Below are 8,337 nucleotides of genomic sequence, written 5' to 3' on the forward strand. Positions count from 1 at the left end.
CTTTCGTGGATTACAGCCCACTTCTTCAGATGCTTGCGTAACTTAGATCACTCCCCTGTAGTGTAGACCAGCCCTTAGTGATTGACTGAACAAGTAGGACTGAGTGGACTTGTAGGCTCTAAAATTTTATATTGTTTTATTTTTGAGTGCAGTTATGTAAAAAATAATAATTCTACATTTGTAAATTGCACTTTCACGATAAAGAGATTGCACTACTGTACTTGTATGAGGTGAATTAAAAAATACTATTTTTATCTTTTTTACAGTGCAAATATTTGTAATCAAAATAATATAAAGTGAGCACTGTAAGCTTTTTATTCTGTATTGTAATTGAAATCAATATATTTGAAAATATAGAAAACATGCAAAAATATTTAAATAAATTGTATTCTATTGTTTAACAGTGTGATTAAAACTGATTAATCGTGACTATTTTTTAATGTTGCAATGAGTCACAATTAATTTTTTTAATCATTTGACAGACCTAACAATAAGATACAATTATTAACTACAAAAAGATAGATATTAAGTGATTACAAGTATTAAGGTATGAAAGTCAGAATTGGTTGCAAAATAAAAGAGTAATACGCAAGCTAATACCTAACTTAACAAGCTAAGTGAACTTAAAAGTAAAGGTTTTGTTTCACCATACGCTGTTGTAAATTTCACAGGCTGGGTCTCCTTCCAGCCTAGGACCCCTCCCTCTTTGTTCAGTTCTTTGAGAGCCATTGATATAATTAGCAGAGAGATGAGGGGAGGAGAGGTGAAGTCAAGAGTTTTCCTCCCTTCTTATAATATGATCTCTTGTACTAGAAACATCCTTGCTGAGTCATGGTGACATGCAGTCTGTTGCGCATGTGCAATTTGAACCATCCCTGTGATGCAATGTTTCTTGTTTACCCCTTCCTGTTGCTGGAGAATGGCTGCTTAAGCCGGTGATGGCCCTTTAACGCCTGTCTAAGGGTGCTAGTGTGTCTTTGTTTCCAGGGGCGGCTCTAGCTTTTTTGCCGCCCCAAGCATGGCAGGCAGGCTGCCTTTGGTGGCATGTCTGCGGGAGGTCCCCGGTCCTGCGGATTCAGCGGCATGCCTGCGGGAGGTCCGCCGGTCCCGCAGCTTCGCCGAATTGCTGCCGAATCCACGGGACCGGCGGATCTCCCGCAGGCATGGCGCCGAAGGCTCCCGCAGGCATGGCGCCGAAGATTGCCTGACTGCTGCCCTCGCAGGGACCAGCAGGGCGCCCCCCCCCCCCCCGTGGCTTGCCACCCCAGGCACACGCTTGGAGCGCTGGTGCCTGGAGCCGCCACTGCTTGTAAAGTGCTTTGGGATACCTTGGGTATTAAAGACATAAAGCCCAATTCTATTCGATTCTTTAGGCTGTTACTGTATCTCTTCTTGTAGGGAAGCTGCATCATCAAGACTCAAAGGAAAAAAACTTATAAAAAAATGTCAAGAAGATGTGGCAGAAAAATCCACTTTGTTTTATCTTGTTGTAAATTCCAGATCAAATAGCTATTTAAATTGACGGTGACCATCAAATCTAAAAAGAATTAAGTTCCTTTCAACATTTGAAATGTCACATTGAATATTATACATCACATACAACTCTAATTTTAAGGTGCCTAGCCTTTCACTTGCAGCTTTCTTGTATATCCTCTTTTTTGACCTTCATCTCATCCTATTTTATGCCCAATAAAAAAAAGCAGTGATTCTGTTATGCTCATATTACCAGTGATTGTTTATTTGCTTATTCATGTATATATTTTGGAATATATTTACTTTGTGAGACGATGAGCAAAAAGATTATTGCAAAACTGATTTATTCCTGGCAGCTGGTTACTCTGTGCATAAAACACATTGAACAATCTAGCTGATGGGAGAAAGGAGATTTGAAGTTTTATTTTGTGTTACAGAACCTTTATTGTTAATTGAGAAGCCAAAACTATGCTCTATGTATTACATGCACAATTAGTTTTTCCAGATGCACTGGTCAAATTATAACTAATCCAAGGACAGACAGTAGAGAAGGTAGAATAATGGAAATGAAAAAATCTCTTCTGAAAAGCACTTATCTTTCCTTAAGAGAAAAAATGTGCATCCCGTTGAACTGCACATTTCCCGCTATCAAAGCAGCACAAAGTGAAGAGACACAATAGACATTTCTACATCATTTGACAAGGTTTGTATTGTCAACAAATAAGACTGAATTTTGGGGATGCATGTTTTGTATGGAAAGTAAAGTCAGAAAAGCTGTGAAGGTTCATTAACAGAACAATGGAGCTACAGATTAAAGGTAGGAATACATTTACATCTTTAAGAGCACTAGAGCTTGTGACGTTCGAAAGATTGTTTTCATGACAGTGTTGCCGGCTCAAAGGGCCCGAGGGGGGCAACAGCGGGGTTCGTTGCCCAGTGTGCGCCGCAACAATAGACACACCGGGGTGGAGAAACAAACCAACTTTATTCAAGAGCTCTGAATAGGCACTAGGAGACCAGCATGTCTCAAATCAAGCGCAGCAAATACAAGCAAGTGTCCCATTTTATATTCCAAGCTGTTTCTGTGCAAGCCTTTGTTCTGTTACTCCCTCTTACCCCTCCCTCCTCCAGCAGTTACAGTTAGAAAGATTCCCATCCGTATGCTTATCTTTGACCTTGTAGTTTCATGCGCATGCAGTCTTACGCAGTCTTTCCCTCCCACTTTTCCCCTGCATTATCACTACAAGTTTTGCTAGAAAAGCTGACCATTACATTTCTGCTACAGCATGTAAGCAGTTAGCATGGAAGTAGGTGAGAGTTCACAAGATGGAGTTATTATGGCTCACTTAGACCCAGAGCGCAGGAGTTTCATCGGCACTTATGGCCTTCCACTCCCCCGAGTTACCTGGTAGCTATGCCTAGTGACACCAACAATAGTTTAAGACTCTGAGATTCTGGAGGGTTATAAAAGTGGAAATAGGTCTAATTAGTATAAATATTAAGTATGTTACTGGTGGGAAAGAAAAAAAATGCCAAGATGGAAAATATATAGTCTAAAATATATATAAAATGCAGATACGAATCAAAACACCCTATCAGTGTAGCATTTGGTAGAATGATGCAGCTGATAATATGGAGAATTAAGAAAGCTGGTGATTTTGAGGACGTTGGTCCCCCAATTTTATGTGGGAGGGTAGGAAGACATGAGTCGAGGAAAATATATCACACATTAAATGGGGGAATAGACATTAACAGAGGCTGAGATATCTACTCTTGATTCCGTAGGTTTCACCATGTAGTGATTCTTAGGAATACAAAGTGTTGGTGAACAATGTTCCATTTCTTCATTTCATGTAATTCATGATATGATAAGGGATAAGATCCCTGATGACACAAAACTGGCTCGGTGACGATGCAGGTTTTTTTGTTTTGTTTTGTTTTTCCCCCTAGTTGTCTCTGCTGAGTCAGTAACTTTGGCTCCACTGGTTCAGCATGTCTAGATTGCAGAGCTGAACTCACAGAGGCGTAGCCTTGAAATGAGCTCAGCAAGCTAATATGATGGTCCAGTAACCTTGGAAAGGCCTTCGCTATCACATCCATCTTAGCAAACTACAAGTGTTGAAACAGGCATGATGCCTAGAACCAGCCCATCAAGGCAGAGTTTACAGAGGCCTGTTCTTGACAGTAAGTAAGCAAGCTAAAGGTTTTCTGCCAGTGGGCTCACAAAGGTGCCTTGACATCACTGTGGTGGCTAAAGATGATGAGTCAGTGATCTTAAAGGGGCCTGTCCAAGTGAACCTGTCTCTTGACACAAGACCAGAAAGCAAATGGTGCTGAATGATGCACCTCCCAGCATGCCTGAGCTGATGAATCAGTTATCTCTGAGGCACATGCTTTATTTGTGTTTTATAATTGTTTATTTAGGAAGCATAAACAATTTTAAAAAACATTACCATGAAGTACCAAAAATGCAATATTAACAAATACAAAAATGGACTCAGCACTTTTTCGCTTGAGAAACATGCACTGGTATAATCAATTTTACCTTTTTGGGCAAGGTACTACCATGTAAGAAGATGAACCTTCTTACACCAGCCAGGGGGACTTGCCTTTGGATATTTCCTTAAACGTAACAATTCTGTCTTTACTGATTACCATGCCACTGCAAGTCTATGATAGTTATTAATAGTAAAAAAAAAAATAGTTAAATGCAATAATTTCCTTGCAGATAAATGTACTTTGAGTACTGGAAAAATAGGATTCAAATATTTAAGTATCTTTTTGTCTTCTGTCTATTTTGCTATGTACATATTTGATGTACTAACTATTCTTTAGCGGTGATCTTCCATGCCTTATGAAATCATTCTTTTGGTTTGGAGGAATTTTGTTTCCTTCTTCCATGAGAGACCCTAATTGCTATTAATATATCAGATATTAATTCTTCATTTATTTGAGTATAACCATTTCTGCTAGGAAACTCTGAGGATTACGTAAAGGATCATTTGGTACTAAATATAATTTTATAATTGTTTATGAATTGCATACCAATATTCATTAGTTGTGCATAAAATAATATTTTTCCTAAAATCTATTATCTTTAAGATTTTTTTATTGTATTACAAATCAATGTTGCTGGACCCCTTTCTTCTTGAGCAATTAGTCTACTCCAATCATCTTTCCACCATAACATACGTGGACTTTTTCTTGTCAGGAAAATTGTTAGTAAAAATGGATATGTATTTTTTGGTTGCCCATTCATCTAGAAGCCATTGCTTTTCTAGGATGTAAGAAATCACATCTAACTTGAAGGTATTGGCAACAAAGGAGAGCAGGTCAGTGACACTTGATTTCGATTTCTTAGAAAGTTAGAAAAGTCTCATTGGTAAATCACTGACCAACCATAAATATTTCACAGCTCTCTAGTCTTTATGGTATGTATGGTATGTATGAGTTAAAACCTGGTTTTATTTGTAATGTGGGAGATATGTACTTTGTATTAGAACAACAAGCTGAGCCAGCAACCTCAAAAAGGACTCAACCCTGGCATCATCTCAGAAAAATAAAGCATCTGAGACAATCACCTTCAGAAACCTGTGTTTTGAAATCCGTGCCTGTCCAGAATTCAGAGTCTTATCTGGCAAATCAAGGGTGGAAAGTGATTGGATGGAGACAGGAAAGATGACCTATGAAGAAAAGTGTTGGGAAATGCAGGTGGAAATTTTGAGAAATAATAGGGTACTTCAACATAACTGAGTATTGGGTAAACATTACTGTAGCATAGGCATAGAAACACCATCCAAAAGGAGTTGTGGGCAAATCAAGGTACTTCAGAAAGGAAAGCCTGCCCAAAGATGTTAAAGGAACAACAGGAGATGTTACTGTGACTTATGGCTGTAAAGTTCTTTTCACTAGGGAAAGTATCTTTTTGCCTATGTATTCCTCCTTTCTATTCAGAGTACAGCATATTCAATAACATTGTATTCTCTGGAATGATTGGTAGCTTCTATCAGTGTAGGTAGGGCAGCTGAGGCAAAGAATGGCATTTAGGGGATATGTGGGTTGGATATGTCCTTTACTCATCAATGATTGCAATAATATTGCATCTTATCTATTAATTTAGTCAGAAGAACTAAGCAAGTCTGCCTGCTAGTGTCCCTTTCTGCAATCCTTTCATTGAAAATTATGCTATATGGAATGACAGCAAATGTAGAATAGCTGGAAATACTGTACATATCACACAATATCATTGACCCTCTGCATAGTTGAGAACCTTAATCTTTGAAACTGTGGGGCAATCAGGTTATGATCAACTAATGCACAAGTCTGCTGTGAAGTACTAAAGATTTACTAAATGGGGGAAAGTAAATTTAAATTTTCTCTTTACAATTAGCTTTTTGGTTTATTAATTGCTAACATCCCCTGTGCATTACAGACTGCATTAATTAGAGAGGTAAAATAATTCTTCTAATTTCAAATAAAATGTCAAATTATATTATATTGACAAAAATACTTGTAGTAGCAAGAAAATGTAAGCAAAACATGAATAATTTGGATATCATAGGAAATAATCATCTCTTTATTTGAAATGATAATAGAAATTCTGCCTTCTTGAGAGAGGAAGTACTACTCTAGGGGAATGACAGGTGCAGAATCAGAACCTCTACTATATGTCACAAAGAGGGGATCTAATTGTTTTTGACAATATCCAATAACTTTATGCATTGCTGACATTCCAATACAACAGTGCACTCCATATAAATAATTTTTGGGTAAACGTAGTGGTTCTTAAAGAAACTATTGTTTCTAATCAAGGTACCAGCTCAATGCTGACAGTCCAGTTAATAAGTGACCTTTATCCAATCTATTTTTTAAATTGTCATTGAGAGAAAGTTGTGGCAAGGTAACTGGCAGGTTTTTACATGTGCAGACTGTTTTGACCCTCTTCCATTGGGCTATAGGCCTCATTATAAAAAGAAAACTGCACTAGAAATGTTAGTTGATGGTCTCTGTCTTGCAATATTGCAGTTAGTGTCCATGCTGATTCTTTTAGCTAGCTCAGCACTTGTTTATGCAACTGGTCACGAGCTATGTTGACTCATTTGTGGAACCTAACCTAACAAAGCCCCAACTGGCTTTGAGAGAAACCAGTAGCTTTGTGCTATTGTTTATCTGCCCCAAAGATTCTCTTCACAGGGTTCCATAGTGGCCAATATTGCTATCTCTCATGTTCAATGTGTATATAAGGCTACTGGGAAGGTTAGTCAGTGGGACAGTCTTCATTAGTAAATACTACAAAAGGTTTGTAAAGGTGCAGAATTGGGCCAGGAAAGACTTATGTCACACCTTTGTTCAGCATGTCCTCGTCCATCCCTCCACGAATGCAAGTCAATGTCACACCATTATATTTTGTTACAAGCACATTCTTTCCATTTCTGGCCAAACAGTTTTGTCATGGGATCGGCCCATGTACTTGAACAAAATTTGTATTTTATGCGGCAAGTTTAGATTACAATAAAGACCATGAATTCTGGAAGGTGATTAACTTTACATTTAAAATTTAGTCAGCCTACATTGGTGTTAAAGACCATCAAAATAATGTAAAATAAAGGTAAAGTGTTGAAACTAGTTAGACTCTTAATAAAACAGTTCATAATTTGAAAAAAAAAATCCTGTAAAAAAATATCTTGGACCAAGACCTTTCTTTTTTTTTTCTTTTTTTTTTTAACACCTTTACTTTAATATAAATCAGTTGCCAAGACTAGAATGTTATGGATGCTTTTGTTTCATATAATATTTTTACAGATAGCTGTGGTAGAAGCTTAAATAGCTATACAGTAACAGTAGACCATTATGGAGGGATACAGAGGAGTTTGAGAGGGAAAGGAGATCTCCCTGATGAAAGAACAAGGTGCAAGTACTAATCTTGGGATCAGTGAGTTTGTTTGGCCGTGTATGTTTTTTTTTCTTTTTCTTTCTTTTACAGGTTATTTAAAGTTACAGGGTCAGGTGGGATTGTGTGTTTGGGGACTGTTTGAGCCTTTGTTCCCTGGATCATCCTTGATCATCTTAGATCAGCCTGAATTAGCTTTGTGATCACCTGTCCCCTGTGCGATTAATGAGGGGGTAGGGCTGTCCTAGGAGAGAAGGCCTTAAAAGCAGGAGGATAAGCAACCAAGGGGAGCTAGTGAACATGGGACTTTGTAAGAGGGACTTGCAATATAATTACTATGGTTAGGAAGGGCTGCATCGCCAGTGGCAACACTGCTCCTGTCTCCTCCACCTGCGTCTGTATTCAGACAGAGAACCTGACAATGGATGCCTCTACCCAGATCTTGGTGTGGGTTTGCAGAGACTGTGGCCTGCATTTCCCACTCCCAGAAAGCCAGGCTGGGGGACCGTCCAGTGTGAAAGATGTCTGTCAGTTCATTGAGGGTATTCATATGGCGACGTCCAAGGCTGAGGAAGCTATCCAACTAGAGTGGACTGCTGTCATGCCACTGAGGGAGGAATATATGGCTCGCTCACAGGGAGGACACTGGCTGCTGGTTAATTCTGGAAGCAGGCAGTGTTCCACCCCTGCTCCCAACCCACCAACCACAGTGAAGAAGAACCATTATGCTGCCCTGGCAATGAGCGATGAGGAATCAATCCCAAAGGTGGTGGAGGAGAAGCCATGTACCCCAAGGCTGAGAGAATCACAGCCACCACTACTGGGAGGAAACATAGTGTAGTGGTGATTGGTGACTCTCTTCTGAGGCGGATGAAGGCACCCATCTATTAGGCTGACATGGCATCTTGGGAGGTATGCTGCCTGCCACAGGCCCGTATCTGAGAAATTACGGAGGGATTGTTGAGGATCACCCA

General features: G+C 39.2%; 1 long non-coding RNA gene across 1 annotated transcript in view; it reads left to right on the plus strand.

Moving 5' to 3' along the window:
* Positions 1–1,682, plus strand: part of LOC135972944 (uncharacterized) — a 146,162-nt gene extending 144,480 nt beyond the window's left edge. The window contains exon 4 of the long non-coding RNA XR_010589555.1: positions 1,399–1,682. This is a non-coding gene — a long non-coding RNA (uncharacterized LOC135972944). The remainder of the gene's footprint in view (positions 1–1,398) is intronic.
* Positions 1,683–8,337: the final 6,655 nt, after the last annotated feature.

This window comes from Chrysemys picta, chromosome 7, assembly GCF_011386835.1.
Source record: "Chrysemys picta bellii isolate R12L10 chromosome 7, ASM1138683v2, whole genome shotgun sequence".
In the NCBI taxonomy this organism is placed as follows: Eukaryota; Metazoa; Chordata; order Testudines; family Emydidae; genus Chrysemys; species Chrysemys picta.